Here is a 17,225-nt window from a genome sequence, read left to right on the forward strand (position 1 = left end):
GTACATATTGACATTTATTCATGGTTACAAAGCCAATGTTAATGCCCAGCAAGTTGTGAAAATGATGGGACAGTCATGTGCAACTAAGACAAAAAAGTTGTTTAAAATATTGTTGAATAAAATATAAACGCACTTTCATAAAGAAGTTCATTTTAGGGCTTTCTAGTGTCACATTTAGCTGTCTGGGCGATTTTGCCATCAGCAAACCATATTCAACTGGAGAAGCACAGAGGCAATCCCCATCATTCACTATTTCTTGGCAGTATAATTAACATTTTGTAAAATAATATTTGTTATTAAAAGTGTAAATTATGCCACATGAGATTTTTCCAAAGCACTGATTAAAGTATTGCATTATAAGTATAAGTTCTTCTACGAATTTGCACGGGGAGGGTGATATCTTTGTCTTTTGTGAGGTGCACTGAGCCCTCACACCTCAAAACATCACTCGAAGCCAGTGCCTGTACTCCCTCTCCCAGCCTATGTCATCTTTTTTGAACAGCAAGGGATATGGAGGTAATGCTGCACATTCTGATTTGGGGCTCCTCATTCTGCAGGCCCAGCTGCTTCTCCTTTATCTAAAAACCTTATTCAACCTTGTGTTTACTGCTCACAGTGTGTCTGTGGTCAACAACACTCCTATTAATCCTCAGCCACCTGCCCTTTCGTCAGACATCCTGTGCTTTTTAGATGGTCATTCTTGAGGAGGCCCACTGTGGATGGCATCAACCTACTTGATCTGCTTCATGGGGAGGTTAGTCAGTAGTAGGGCTCAGGGAGGTGAATCTTGGAGAGGGACGGAACAGAGAAGTTGGTAATGTAAAACAATGAGACTGTTGCTTTTTCAAACTGAAGTTCCACATTCTGCTAAAATTTAGTTAGAGGGATGACCAGGGCCTCCCTAGTTGTGTCTGGGAGCTACCCAGATGACAGTGCCACTGCGTAGAGAGCCTCCAATCTCGGCGTCCGTTTACCAGCACAGGCCACACAGAACTCTGCCGGTAGACCGTCAAGACCTGGGGATTTACTGTGCACCATGTTTTTAATTGCATTACGAATTCTAGTGCCATGATTGGTCCTCCCAGTCCCTCTGCCACGTCCAGAGGAAGGTGCCAGGGTCTCAAGCAATTCTTCAAGGGCCCTAGGAAAGTCCAACTGAGGGGGACTATACAGTGAGACATAGCAGTCTCTGAACACAGGGTTAACATCCTTGGGTGTGTAGAGAGACTAGTCCCTCTGGAAGAGTAGTTTCGTGACGGATGCCTCTGGCCTCCTTGTCTGAGATGCCAGGCCAATATCCTGTCCTGTCTGCCCTCCTCCTTGTGGGCCCTACTTACATAGTCCTTATAATTATGGCATCTAAGGCATTCCAATGCTATGTTACATTGCCCCTTAGCCTCACATAGCCTTTGTATGGGGGACAGATCAGCCCCAAGCTATTTATCCAACTTATGGAGTGTTTCCTCCAATCGCGTGAGATTATGATCAAAGTCGCAGTGAATCCTCACCTACTGGCTCAGGCAGTGTCCCCTTACCATTGCTTTGGACACCTCCCATTCAATTTTTCTACTCAAGGCTGTTCCCTGGTTCGTGAGTCAATACGGTGTTATGGCCTCCCATAAGGTTTTTCGAAGGGGGACATCCGAGAGGGCCGATGTATGCAGCCGCCATATCAGGATTGCTGGGTGTTTGTCAGTCGGGTGACATAATAATAGGAGGGACTATGATTGGATCGAAAAATATGTGGCCTAGGTGCTTTCTGTGCATGATATAATGGCATAGGTCTCTGGAACAGACATAATGGTCAAGTTTTGTGTGCACTTGGTATACATTAGAATAGATGGAGTAGTCCCTATCCGTTGCATCTTATGTGCGCTATACGACCTCCAGTACCCAGTGTGTCAACTAGTCCCTCAAGCCTTCAGTTGTTTTATCAGTGAGTGTCCCTGGGAGCGGTGGGGTAGATTGGTCCAGGGTGGTGTTTAGTACACTATTAAAGTCGCCCCAGGCATCAGCCTTCCCACCGACATCCACCTCATCTGTGTTGAGAGAGAATCTAAGAAGGGGGCATGGTCTGGATTCGGTGCATATATGCTGCCCAACACCACTTGGCACCTCCACAGTCTTCCTTCTAACAACATGTATCCGCCTTCTTTATCTACTTTAACAGATGTTGTTTCAAAGGGGACCCCTAGCCTAACCAAATTAGGGCTCACCGTGCGAACGCGGAATATGTCGTGATGTATACTTGCCCCTGTCAGCAGCACCGAATCCGGTTCGCTTCCACATTCATGAGATGTGTCTTCTGGAGCATCGGAATGTGTACTCCATGCCTCTGGAAATGCATGTGTATTTTGTGCTGTTTCGTTGCTGACCTCATCCTCCAGATGTTCCATGTCATGAATGTTATGTCATGTGTGGGCCATGCAGTCTCATGTAATATGCCCACTTTTCAGTCATCCCCCTCCACCCACACCATAGAATTCATCTCATCATATTCCCCCCCGAGACAGTATTACAACATTTGCCCCAATTCGCCAGCCCCAGAGCAGTACAGTAATGGCTAGCCACCCAACCTTTGATAAACTGAGGTCCAAATAGCAAATATCTCCATTATTCCGGCACCTGTGGGATAGCGGTGTGGGGTAGGCTCTAGAGAAAGCTCAAACTCAGAGTATCTGGCTGATGCCGGTCACAGTATGTTTCATCACCACACCTGTGGGATGCCTCAGCAGGCATCTGAGAGCAAATCTTGTGCCACAGGTCAGAGCCCATCAGCACTGCCCTGTGCCATTTCTCCAACACGCATTTGTCACACCGGGCAGAAGTGCTATGGATGGTCATTTGCAGATTGAGGAGTCACCTTCATATGGGAGTGGTTCTCCCGTTCTTGGTTGTTATTATCCACCTCTTCTGTATGGCACCCCCAGGCTTAGCTAGAATCGGAGTCAGATGTCCTGGGCGAATAGGATATCCGCTGTTGCCTGCAAAGCTGCTTCCCTGTCCCTATCAGCTCGTGTTCTGGATAGTTTCTGCAATGCTCAACGGTAGGGGATATTCCAAGCTAGACGCTTACATCCCCATAGTCTTTCTGTGCCCGGTGCTCCTGTTGCCCGATCCCATCTCTGGCTCTGTAGGTTTACAGGTGTGTCCAAACCTCGTCAGGGTTAAAGCAGAAATGCGTGTTGCCGGGTCAAATCGCTCTGGATGTTGCTGAGTTCCCCTTAATAGTCTAAATCCTGTGGCTTCATAGGCTTCACTGACCTGCGAAAAAGATATTGGACAGCAATAACCCACTACAAGTGTGGAATGAAGACCCGTGGTACTATCGGAGAGTGGTTCCCGATGCCCAGAGGAAACCCGACAGGCCGAGTGGGTAAGTCTGCCCCTCGGTCAGGCGGCGGCTACTACCTATTGGAAGCATGCTAATCATGCTAGGAATTAATTCAACAGCAGACAAGATGCCTGGTGCCAAGGGGCAAAATAAACACTCACAAAAACAACCCTAAAGAATCCAGACACTGACTCTACGGCTTCAGTTAGGACGGCCGCTACAGAGAAAAGAGCATCCAAACAAGGGGAACTCCCTCCCAAAGACATTATGGCGGCGATAGGTGGAGTACGTACTTCACTTGAACACCGAATTGGCTCTATCACACCTGAGGTAACTCTAATCAGGGCCGACCTTCAAAACATGAGTGACAAAGTCAAAAACATTGAAACGACCACTGCGGAGCTCCAGTTGGACTCAAACGCTGAAACAACAAATCAAAGTATTGCAGGCTACCAGCTACAATTTGGAAATGAAACTTGACGACTATGAGTGCAGATCTCGTTGTAACAACATTAGAATCCTGGGAGTCCCTGAGCAGGCCAAGGGGCCCGTGGCAGCCTCTTTGTGGGGCAACTCGTGACACGCCATCTGCAGACAAATGGCCTGTCCAACTTCTTGATCGAGAAGGCCCACAGGATTCTGGGGGGCAGTTCAAAACCTGGGGCTCCTCCGAGGCGCCTGCTGGGCATACTGTTCCATTTCCGAGATCGGGAAGCGTGGAGCGCCCCCCCACCCCCTGGTCAGATATGAACACAGTACGATTACCTTCTTTCCTGACTTCAGGGTCAAGGTTCAGAAGCAATGTAGATCCTTTCTGGAGGTCAAGAAGACACTACGTGATAATGAGTGAAATACTCCATGTTGTTTCCGGTGAGACTGCGGACCGAGGTAGAACAAAAGACATGGTTCCTTGAGACTCAGTATATAGCAAAAGAATGGATCGACAGTTGGATACTGGTTGGGGGAAACAGCCCCAGACCATGCAGAGAGTAGTTCCATAAAAAGACAACTGACCACGGCGGCTGCAGAGCCAAAACAGTGCATCTTGAAGATAAAGACAACTTAAGCTCTTGTATAGACTGATCGAATGGCGAATCTGGGTTCCGGGGATGCCAGACTGAGCATCTCGGGCGACAGGGCCAAAGCGGCGGCTATTGGACAATATCTTTTTTTCTTATTAGAACAAACCTAGAAGATACTGTGATAATCTCCATTCCTCCGGCACTCCATAATATTGCTTTCCAGGACCTGGGAGACCTGTTTTTGAGTTTCCCAGTGGGGAGGTTGACCATAGGGGAGATTTTAATGGCACTTTATCAGGATCCCTAAATTGTTGCCCCCCCCCCCATGACCCCTACCACAAACCATCACGTTTCTCTGAATTCCTTGAGGCCATGGGACTCGTAGACATCTGGCGAACTAGCAACCCAGATGGGCAACCATTTAGATTCCACTCTGGGGCCATAATAGTCTTTCCAGAATTGATTAAATACTTACATTGACAGATCAGGCTCTGCGATGTAAGGATGTACGCCTCTTGGCGAGGGGCATCTCGGATCATTCCCTTTATTGGCATTCTATACATCAGGAACAAGACAAAATGGGAAGTTGGCAACGGTTGACCCGTGGATAACTAAAGTTACCACAGGTGAGGAACAGGATGGTAAAAGAGATAGATTATTACTTTCGCGAAAACAATGGGTCGGTGGACTCTGCATTAATTCTCTGGGAAGCTTTTAATGTAGTAGCCAGGGGACTAGCCATCTCCTTGATCACTTGGGTCAAGAAAGAAAACTGTGCTTTAGTAGATAAATTAGAAAATGACATTTTTCACTTGGAGGAGCAACTGCCTAGAGACGGCTCTGGGAGAGTCAAGTATGCATTGAATATCAAACTGAAAGAATATAAAGATCTAGTTAGCGAAGCTTTGAGGACAAAGGATAGAGCGACACAACATACAATATAGGATGCATGAGACAAGGTGGGAAAACTACCTGCATGGCTTGATGAACATCGTTAGCAAGTTGATTAGTGACCAAACTCTCGACGGATCGAGGGGTGACACTTCATGACCCACAATTGATAGCAGACAATTTCGCTGCCTACTATGAACAAATCTACTCCCCAAATAACGCTTCTACTGGGGAAGCATCTGCTGAGTTCTTGGTGGACATGCCCATGCCCATTCTTAGCTTGAAAGACTTAGAGCTACTAGAGTCCGACATCACTGAAGAAGAAATAGCTCAGGCCATTTGTGGACTTTGATCAGTGAAACCGATGGGACCTAATGGTCTCCCAATCGAGCTCTATAAGATGGTGACTACTAGGGTAACCCCCTAATTAAAGAACATGTATTTAGAAAGCCGGATAATGGGTAAACTTCTCTCAGATCAACAATTAGCCACAATCGTCATCATACATAAAGAGAGCAAACCACAAGACTGCTGCTCTTCTTATTGCCCAATTTCTCTGCTTAACGCGGAAGTCAAGATTTTGGCCAAACTGTTAGTCTCACGTCTAGCAAACACAAGGCGATGATGGGCGGAGTGCTGAAACTTTTCAGACACTCACCCCCAGTCACAGATCTGGGTTGAATCTATCATCATTCTTTAGCTCACTACGCCACCTCAGTTCAGACCCAGCTTTATGCAAATCATTCTTGACCCTGTGCTTCATGGGAACAGTCCAGCCCGTACTGCCAAACCAGGTCTTCTCTGAACCAGAAACAACCATCCTGGGACCCGTTTCGGTGTAACACTCCTCATCAGCCAGGCTAGCTTGAATCCAGTAGCAAAGTGAGCAAGAGACCCACGTCTGGGCATAACCTCACATCTAGTACAGATTATCCTGAAGCCAGTACATCCAGATCAGTCAGGTTTCATGCCAGGAAGAAACACTGCACTAAACATTCAGAGACTAAATGGTGTGCTGGGGCACGTAGATGTACTAAGAGAGGATGCAATAGTGGTGTCAATGGATGCCAACATGGCTTTTGACACCATTGATTGGCATTATTTATTTACAGTTCTGGTAAAGATGGGCTTCGGGACAAATTTTATGGCCTGGATGAAATTTCTTTACAGCTACCCACTAGTGCAGGTTGTAACAAATGATAAGACCTCTCCAATTTTTCTACTTGGAAGGGGGACGAGGCAAGGTTGCCCCCTATCACCCTTGATTGATACAATCAATTGGACAAAGTTTATTATTTACATATAGAATTGTACAACCCCCTTGCCCAGGGGATGTGAGGCAAAAGTTACAACGGAGGGGTTTCAATACCTATTACCACTAACCAGGCATTATTCCATGATCGAAATCTCTTACCCTCTACTACAAAGATTAAAAGGAGATGTGCGGCACTGGACGTCCATTCCGTTCTCTCTGTTGAGACATGCAGCCCTATTCAAGGTGCTGGAACTCCCCAGACATTTTTTTTTAGATTTTTTAATTAATTTTGCAGTTAGGGAAAACAAGCATAAACTGACAATTCATCACAATACTAGTATTGTTAGTATACATAATAGATACCCATCAAATTTACATAAATCAAAACCTATACAGACAAAGCCTTACTGGCAGTATGATCTATTCATATTGATTTTACAATTCTCCCTATTGAAAGAAAAGGATAATTCATAACATGATTGCCCTCACAGCCTAAACCTACTTCCCACCCCAAATTTTTAAAAATGTAACTAAAGCTCCTAATGTTTGCAAATATAATTTCTCTTTTGCCTCCATTCAAGACATCTTAAGTAGCCATTGAGAAAGAGTTGGGGCCTCAGCCACTTTCCATTTTTGCAGAATCGGGGGATTTGGCGCCAAGCGATGCAATAAAAATATACTGTCGCTGTTGAATAGATAAGTTGAATGTATCGATAATTCCTAAAAGGACAGTGTTCAGTTCATGGGCTAAGTTTATTTGGAGCTTGTTGCTAAGCCAGTGAAAGATTTGCTCCCAGAATTCAGTTAAAACTGGACATGAAAAGCAAATATGGGATCAATCCCCATTGGAGAAATTACACCTAAAACATGCTCCCAAAACAGAAGGATACATTTTTATGGAGGTCGAGATGGGTTATAATAAAGTTGCCATTTGCAGAAAAAAGCCATGCGCTTGAAGTTGGCCCCCTATTATGGCTTAATGCGCCCAGCTATTATAAGCTCTCCATTTTTGGATATCTACCCTACAGCCTGTGGAGCTCTGAAACTTTTGTAATGCTTAAGGTATTAGTTTTACATGCAAGTGATCCAGTAAAATCTGGTACCGGTTCCCTACCCCTCTAGTATCCCTCACATAATAAGTATGACTAATCAGATTTTCCAAAGCATCTGGGGGGGAATTTAAAGTTACTTTAAAAATTCCGGAATTGAAAAAAAGAATAAAATAATGCAGAAGGGAGTCCTGGATTGGTCGATTTTATTTGATTACAAGATTTCATTGTCCCTTCTATAAGAAAACCCCTAAAGCAACGTAGCTCCACCATTTCCCAAGATTATCTACTTTTTTGACTCATATGGTGGCCTATCCCTGTGCAAGCAAAATTTCATTATGGAAGGGGATAAAATGGTACTCCTCCTTCAATTGAAAAAAATGATCAGAAATAGCCTGATGTGTCTTATATCTGCTACGGGGAAGTTTAGGAATTTTAATAAATGAAACCAGCTTAGCGCCAAATTCTAGAAGCATTTGTTTCAAATAAAAGTTTCTTCTCGAATCGCGTCTAGTGAGTGATCTTGTTCACCAATCTAAAAACGCTGCCTGATAATATTTTTAAAGTCCGGGAGTGCAAGACTGCCTTTTTGAATAAATAGCTGTAAAGTCTCAAGTTTTGTGCGAGGTGTCTTGCCAGACCAGACAAAAGGACGTAGCATTTGGTCTATCTCATGAAGAAACCTTGGAGGGGAAACTGATAAATACATTAGAAAAAATGAAGAGAAAAAGAGGTAAAATCATCATTTTAATAACCGCAATTCTCCCTATTAATGTAAGGCCTGCCACTGTTTTAAAAGATTTCTGGCCTTCAAAAGTGTTGATTCATAATTAAACTGGTATAACTGCAGAAAGTCATGTGACATATATCCCTAAATATCTGATTAAACCGGTCCAACAGACCTGGTTACACATATCAGATGGAAGAATGCAGTCAGAGAATTTTAAAAGTAATACCTCAGATTAAGAATGATTAATCTTCTATCCCCCTAGATCCAAAAGAGATTTGATTTTTTTGAAGACATTCAAAATATTATGTTTATTCACAGTCAAGTATAGGATTATATCGTCTGCAAAAAGCTTAAGTTAAGTTGCTCCCGGAATGGGTGCCTTGATTTGTGGATCTTGCTGTAACAAGGATGCTAGAGGTTCTAGGAATAATGCAAATAGGAATAATGCGAAAAGCACATTTGACTTCGGGCACCCCTGCTGAGTGCCTCGTCTAATTTGTAATGATCCTACGTTTTTACAATTTATTATAATCTTGGCTACAGTGTTGCTATATAAGTTTTTCAATAAATGTATGAATTGTTAGGGGAAATTAAACTTCAAAAGAAACACAAACAGAATTTGCCATGGAGCTAAATTGAAATCTTTTTCAGCACCTATCATGATGATTGTTGCTTCCATCTTTTTATTCGTATAATAATCAATTGCCTGGATTACATTTTTTTATTAATTGCCATAGTTATCCCTGGCAGAAATCCAGACTGATCCCTATGAACCAATTATTGAGCAGAGATGGTTATTCTAGCTGCCATAATCTTTGTGAACAATTTGTAATCACCGTTGAGTAAGCCAATCGGCCGATATGAGCCTGGATTATCGGTAGGTTTGTCTTTTTTAACAAAGTTTATTATAGCTGCCTCAGAAAATGACTTGGGCACGTGATATCCTTCTAACATTGCATTGAATATTTCTGGCAAGAATTTCTACTAATTGCGGCATGAATACCTTATAAAATTTGTCTGAGAAGCCATTGCAACCACATGCTTTCCCATTCGGAGAATCCTTAATGGCCTCTTGGACTTCCTCAACTGTGATTGGAGCTACTATATGGCCTTGTTGGACGCTGGTAAGTTTTGGTACTTCGATAGATTCAAGAAATTCTTCTACAGAAGCCAAGGAAGGCGGAGATAGGTATATATGTATATATATATATATATATATTCTTATATTAGCAGAGAAAAACAGCTCTGATGTCCGCCCCCTGATCAACTTTTCATTGAAAATTGATTTGATCATAGCATTATTGGTTCTCTTTTCTATAGACCAGGCCAGAAATGTGCCAGCATCTTTGCTTTCTTCATACAATTTTTGAAAGCATGTATTCTAATTGACACTAGACTTGAACTCATAAAAGGCTTTTAGCTCATATCTAGCTTTTTCCAATCTACTTTTGGTGTCTTGAGAATAGTTGATTATGTGTCTATGAACTGCTTGATCTAAGTCTCGCTGCAAGGGCAAATAGTAATCTTCCTTAATCTAGATCTGTTAGCTTTATAAGATACTATCTCTCCCCTAATATAAGCTTTACAAGCTTCCCAAATAGAGAAGTGCGAAGCCGACCCAGTATTTTATTCTAAAAAATCCCTAATCTTAACCCGAATATTCGTAACCCATTCTTCTTCGGTTAATTATTCGGTTCTTATCTAGAGTCCATCAAGGATATTGTTGCCTAGTAAGATTGACTTTAATTTCAATTACTGGAACTGAATGGTCAGAAAATGGATTTGAGAGAATATAGGCCTTACTTAGTTCCCAGTGATGCGAGATTAAAAAAAAGTCATTTCTCGAAGCGGAGTTGAATCTTTTAGAAAAACAGGTATATTTACGTGTCTGGGGATATTGGACTCTACGGGGATCAAGTAAAGCGAAATCTTGTATCAAAGTAGCCAAACCTCTAGCTACTCTGGGTATATTTTGGACTTTATTCTTACGTGAAGTGTCTAGTTGTAAGTTCTGTAGTAGGTTGATATCCCCCCCTAGAATAATATAGCCAGGAAGGTTCCAGAGAGCGTCCTTAAGACTCTCAAGGGCCGCTATATTGACTATCTGAATGATCTGGTTGCCCGTCTTCCAGTTTACTATAATCCATCTATCGCTGTCATATTTAATAATCTGTACACCTTCTCCCTGGTAATGCATTGTAAACAGAATTGCTATCCCCCTAATTGCTGTCCCTGTAGATGCAAAAAAAGCAAAGGAGACATAGCTAGGTAACCTGCAGGGGGACGATTATTTTTTTAACCCCTTCAGCGCTGCGCGGATTCCCCCGCGGTGCTGAAGGGTTCGAGCGCGGGCGGGGCCATGACGGAACGGTTCCGTCATGAGCACAGCTCAGCCGATGCTCATGACGGAATCGTTCCGTCATGAGCATGGAAGGGGTTAAGTGCGTCTCCTGAAGTAAAATAATATGAATTTGGGCCGATATCAACCACTGAAGTGTAGATTTAAGTTTAGTCTGGTTGTTGGCCCCATTATTATTGCATGAGGCTAACCTAATCATTTGTTGCGCTGCCATTCTGATTCATCATAGAGCCTATATCTCTCTGGCGGTTTTTCCTCTCCATCTCATCTCCCTCTAGCAGAAACAATTATAAGACTATATTAAGAATGAACAAAAAGTTTCCTCTTGGTACCTTGAATTGGAGACTTGAAACCGTTACTAACTGCAACTTTTTTCTTTTTCGTCCTCTAACCCCCAAACACCTGTGCACCTCCAGCCCTCCAGCTCCCCCATTTAGAGGCCCTACCCATCATGAGCCCAATGTTCCGCCACCCCAAACCCCTCCCCCCCCCCCTCTCTCTTAAATGATTACTTTGGAATGGTACTTATAAGCTCATTTCCCATAAGGAGAAGTGAATGGCTTAGATTATTGGGGGTTATTTTATTTTATATAATAAAAAATAAAATATTAATGCAAGAATTAGAATTTGCACCCCGCCTTACCCCTATACCTTTCCCTTCTTGTTGATCCCCTGGCTGACATTTTTGTTGATGAGTGCAACTCAGCCTTACCCACCTCCCTCTTTGACTATATGCAAAAACTCTTGAGCTCCATCTACAGACAAAAATACATGGGCACGACCTTTAAATAACACTCTTAATTTGGATTGATGTATAAGCCGTGCTGGTGCTCCCGAATTATTAAATTCACTAATCAGTCCAACAAATTCTCTTCGCCTTTGTGCCTCTTGAATCAACATATTTGAGAAAATTCTAAACTAAAAATTCTCTGCTGTGGAAAAGGATTTTTTTGAGATTGCCTGTGATAGGATCTGTTCTTTCATCCGCAAATCGCCAAAGCAATCCACAATAGTTTAAGGGTATTTGGCATTTAATGGGCAAATTGATGGGACCCGAACAATGGTGAGATACCCTCCTTCGGTTTTCTTTTTTGGCAATATATGCTTGTGGATCAGATCAGAGATCAGCTTTGCAGCAGATGAACCAGCTTCTGAGTCTTCAGGTATTCCTATAAATCATAGATATACACATCGAGCTCTATTTTCAACATCGTCAATCTTTAGTTGGAGATTTTCCAGTTCAATCTGCATTTTATGTAGTATAATGTCTTGGTTCTTAGAAGAGTCCTCTAGTGCAGAGCCTTTGAGCTCTACCTGGGTCAAACGGGAGGTTAGTTGTTGGAGATTCTCATTAATTTGTTTGAACTGCTCATTAGTTTTCTTATGAGCCTTTTCTTGCGAGATCTTCATCACACGCAATTCATTTAAGATCTGATGCAAAGTTATCTAAATCGTCAATCGGAGAAGGCAACAAAGGCAGCAGAGGATTAAGAGTTGAGGTAGTCGCAGTCTCAAGATCTTGTTAAGTTGCCTCATTCACAATAGGGGGTTCCGGCGTCTGGGTTGATAGTAACTCGGTGGTTGTTTGAGTAATATTAGACAGTATATGGCTGCCTTCCTGAATCTCTTTAGTAGGGGTCCATGAAAATAACGGATATGGTTGCTTCCTTTTTTCAAGGTTTATGGATGAAGGTAAGGGGATCTTGCTAGAATGCTGGCTGCACTCCCCAGATTTTTATATTTATTACGAAATACACCATACCTGATCCTGGCTTCTTATTTCCAAGCCATAGAGAGCGAGCAGAGAACACTCCTAAGGGATGGCAAGCCCCCTCGGATAGCCACACAGAAATTGGTAAGGGTTGGTACGACAGGGGTATTGCACTCCACGACATTTGGAAATATTACTGGGCATCACAGCTTATGGTGATTAATCAATGCCTACATAGACCCCACGATGAACCAGCATATAGGATGGACAAATTGGTTTTACCAGGTGGTAGATATGAGAGGGCATCTCACCAACATGGCTCCAGCTAACAGTTTCTACCAAACACACACTTCAAATCTAGCATGCAGTAAACAAATGTGTAGGCTGGGACAACAAAATTACACTCCCCACCCCACTATGGGACACTGGGTGACTGTAAACCCTGAGGAACAGAAAGGGCTTTGACATATGGGAACTCATAGTTATCTCACATGTGGGTGATTTGTGGAGACAGGGAGGAGTGGTCCCCTTCGCTACACTTCAAAGAGAATGTGACCTAATAATTCCCCAGACCCACCCCTTCAAGTCTGAGAACACTGGACACAAGATGTTGAGGAATTAGATGACGAAGAATGGAAGGAATCACTGTCCTCACCCTAAGAGGTGGTCATTTCTGCGAGATTCAAATTGATACAGCTCAAAACACTACACAGGGTTTACTTCTCATGCCACACATTAGCTAAGATTGGTCTCAAGGTAGATCTGGCTTGTAGGAGGCACTGTGGGCAGGAAGGTACGTTCTACCATATAATCTGGGAGTGCAAATCCATAAAGAAATACTGGGGATTGGTTATGTGCTGAATTGGAGAGACATTAGGGACTAGACTGGAGCCAGAACCCAAACAGTGTCTCCTAAATATATGGGGAGCTACATATTTGAATAATAAAGATAAAAGCCCTGTGTTAATTTGAGAATGCCAATGGCTAAACTTAACATTACATCACAAAACTATGGGGGGGCCAGAGGTGGCAACACTCAGAGCATGTAAGGATGACATGGACTGGTGTATGATACCAGAAAAAACAATATATAAAAGCAGGGCCGCTCGAAAAAGTGGTCACAGATATGGGGTAAATGGAACTCTTTCAGAGGGAATATATATACGCCAACACTATTTAACTTCCAAGCCCCTGCTGGAAATTGAAAGGTCAATAATTAGTAGAGGTGGGTTTAAGATCATAATACAGATTTCTGTAATGTATAATTCATGGTCTCTTCATACGCTGTCCTCTCATAGCGAATGTACTGTAATGCTATGGATATACCCTGCTTTTTTTCTAATAAAAAGAATTTAAAAAAAGAAGAAATGAGTGTTACCATTCATCATTATCTTAAGTTTTCCTGGGAAAAGGAGTGAATTTCGTAGCCCTTTTCACCTCCAAAAAGGAGGCCCGTTTGGCTTATCCATTGTCCACTTGAATAACCCGTCTGTCCATGCTCACTGCATTAGGGTGTCTCTTGTAGTGAGCTTCTGGATTCACTGCGTACATTGCTAAGTTAGCATAAGTTAGTATAAGCTTGGCTGCTATGTTGCCGCTTTTTGCACACGTTTCTACATGCATTTGTTTTGCACAATTCCTCTGCTTGTGCTCGCTCACATGAGAACCGTCTACCTTTCACTTCTCTAGCTGTACTCTGAGGTTCTGTCTGCACAGCGTGTTCAAGGTAAAAAAACAATGTGCTCCGTTAATCTGCTGTTGGTCAGTCCCACACATGGTAGACATAATACGGCCACAGGTGCACTACTGAAAATCTGGTGCTTTTAAAATTGCATTGTAGGCATGTTAAGACACTCAAAGAAAACCTTTCAGAAGAGAAGAGCTGTGTTTGTCCGGAGATGTAAATCTTTGCTTCTAAACCTGAAGGTATGGGGACCCCCTGACTAAGCGCAGAGGTCTTCTATAATTATTATAAACTAGTTCCTAGCACAGTGAGGGTGGCAAGGCACATTAGGCCTTTTTTCCACTAGCTTCATAAAATGATCTCCCCGTTCATATTTTGTGGAATTTTACCAAAGCTCACTATATTGAGTTTATGCATTTTGCTGCTAGTAGTGGCTCGTGTACTGCATTATAGAGCACGTTAGTTAAAATAAACATTTTAAACTATACTGTGTCTCTGATTACTTATGTTGTGGACAAGTATGAGTGAGTTCGCTAAAGAGTGTTCATGCTCCTGCGATTACTGAGAGAGTCTGAGTCACTCGTTCTAGGATGTCTAATCATTGGTAGCTTCGCTGTAGTACGGAGAACGAATGAGACACTATAGTTAGTCGGATAGGGGTTCCTGGCACTAAGGTGGGTTGTTGGTACACCACTATACTCTGAGGTCCTGGTTTCCTGCGCGTAGTTCTGTTTATGTGCAAAATCCCTGAAACATGGCGCCCAACTTTTGGTCTGGCTCTTATCTGCGAGACTCTTGACTAGTACTTGTGCTTGTCCACAATTACCTTGCTTCTGTTTCCGGAAACAGATGTGATGGTGTTACCTCCTATATTAATGCTTATATAGGTTTGTTCAAGCTTGATATTCTTAAAAGGTGTTTTTCTTTTTGTAGTTACCCTTTATTGTGCTGCCACGCATTAGGCTGTTATCTATTCTTTTGTCTTCATGGCTGACGTAGATATACCAGCACATAGTCTCGTCGCGCTGCGTCGACATTTGGCCGATTACAGAGTGCCGGACGTGGGTATTGCCCATATCTTTGTGGTTGGAGCTGATTCGGCTTACCACTTTGAGGTGTTATATTCTTGGGTCACCTTTCCGGCAGTGGACGGGACAGATAACCTGTTCCATGTATACACTCATACGGCCCTTCCTAATGTATATCGGCCTTATAGGACTCTTGAAGTTCCGTTGTCGGCATGGCAACACCAAATCTGGTTTAATGGTGCCCCTGCCCCACCCAGTGACTCCGATCCGTATGGGCCATTTATATATTGATGGGGCCACTTGGCCCGTTTTGGCTGGGTAGTCGCCACATCCACAACATATGGCCGTTCCTGTAGCGGAGCTCCGCATATTGCACACCTCCTTGTTACGGGTGCATAGGGCAGTCCTAAAATATGTCTTTCGCAACGTTCAGGTGGGACCACCTGGACTTGCTGCGCAACCAGCTGGACCTGGCGGTGTGACTATCAGTCCCGTTATGGTTATTTTGGTAATAGGCGAATGTCCTCTAAATAAAAATGATTTACCTTATTGGCTTGCTGAAAAATTTGACCAGCTGGAGGCAGTATTTCCAAATACTTCTCCAGTGGAGAAGCACAGGATTTTGACAATTAGTTTGCAGAAAGACTTAATACCCGAAGTAACCGATTGTAACAATTGGGGTAGGGTATTCGCGGCAGTGTATGCAAAATGTTTTGGCACTCTCTCAATGACCGTACTCCCCTCCGTGATGAAGCGTGTTCAGGATGAGCACGGCCCAGAAGTGGTGTTGATTTGGGGATGAGACTGGTCAGGGTGTTCGACGTAGTTGCTGATCTGATCCTTGCTAATGTCAAGGGAGATGCAGTGAACTTTCAAGTAGCTAATACTTTGGCTCCGGTCCCAGAACTGGACAGGCCACGTGAACTACCGAAAATGATTGCACAGGCTTATAAGACCATTGGCCGCAATAGTTTGGGTGTTCAGCCTTTTGCTAAGATATCAGCTCAACCGCAAACACAATAAAAAGCTCAGTCTGAGAAAAACGAGCGTCCAGTCTTTAATAAAAAGAATTGGAGAACTAAGAAACAGGGAAAGCAACAACAGAAACAGGGGTCGGGTGTGACGTCACCGACACCCAAGTCTTCTGAGCGCACTTATGATTTGCGCGACCGTGCGAGAATTAGGTCTCCTGACAGGTTTCAGGTTCCTGATCAGCGTTCTCCTCGTTCTCTACAGGAAACATCAGGCTCACAAGCCAGTGGCGGAGAACGTCAGGAGCGCGGCAGAGGTCGAGGCACCCCACAAGGACGTGAGCAGCCTTGTCAGACTGACGGGAAGGGAAAACAAGCCTATTTTCCACGTCAGCGCCCACAGTTTAAAAAAAAGAAAGTTACAGCTTTAACAGCGAGATATGCCACAGACGGTGAGAACCCGCCTCCTAAATTTAACATGGGCAGTAACGCTGCTAGACAGCGCAGTGGAGGTTACAATAGTGAGGCAAGCACTGCGTCCGTTTCTGGAGGCGACAGCAACTGACACTTTCATTACAGATTAAACTACTGACACTCGAGTGGCTCCCCCAGACAGACTATATAACATAGTTCTTTTAATTGAAGGTGACTTACAGTGTGTCGTTAAAGGGATTTTTTGGGAAAATCTAACCTCTTCTTATGACATTTTATTAGCAGAGACAGATTGACCCCCACCTTTTGTTTTTGCAGCTCCGAAAGGGGAGGAGGTGATACTTCCAAGTTTTTCGAAAAATGTCCCCAAGGAGCATGTAGAGGCTTTTTCAGAGGAGTGGGCTTTAGTGCTTGCACCAGCTCTGTACCGTACTCATGTGGGCTGGGATAAGGATTCTCCACCCCATGAGATACCATTGCAGTCAATGCCACAGCCTCACCCCCAATATCCCCTCCGACGAGAAGCAAAGGGTCCCGTTTCTAAAATTCTAACACAGTCAGGGTATCAAGGAGTGATTGAGACATGTGTGTCACCAATGAATAACCTGCTTTTTACCGTTACTAAAACCGATGGGTCGTACCGCATAGTTTTGGATTACCAGCATTTGAACTCTCCCTGTCGCACTTTTGTGGTACAGAATAGCCATAGTTCTGCTCTTGTAGACAGTCTTGTTGATAAAAAAATATAAAACTACACTA

At 43.4% G+C, this 17,225-nt stretch overlaps 1 protein-coding gene across 6 annotated transcripts in view; it reads left to right on the forward strand.

Moving 5' to 3' along the window:
- ARHGEF10 (Rho guanine nucleotide exchange factor 10) overlaps positions 1–17,225 on the forward strand; it is an 869,022-nt gene that overhangs the window by 215,442 nt on the left and 636,355 nt on the right. The gene's annotated exons all lie outside the window — the stretch shown is intronic.

The sequence above is a fragment of the Triturus cristatus genome, chromosome 6, assembly GCF_964204655.1.
Source record: "Triturus cristatus chromosome 6, aTriCri1.1, whole genome shotgun sequence".
Lineage (NCBI taxonomy): Eukaryota > Metazoa > Chordata > Amphibia > Caudata > Salamandridae > Triturus > Triturus cristatus.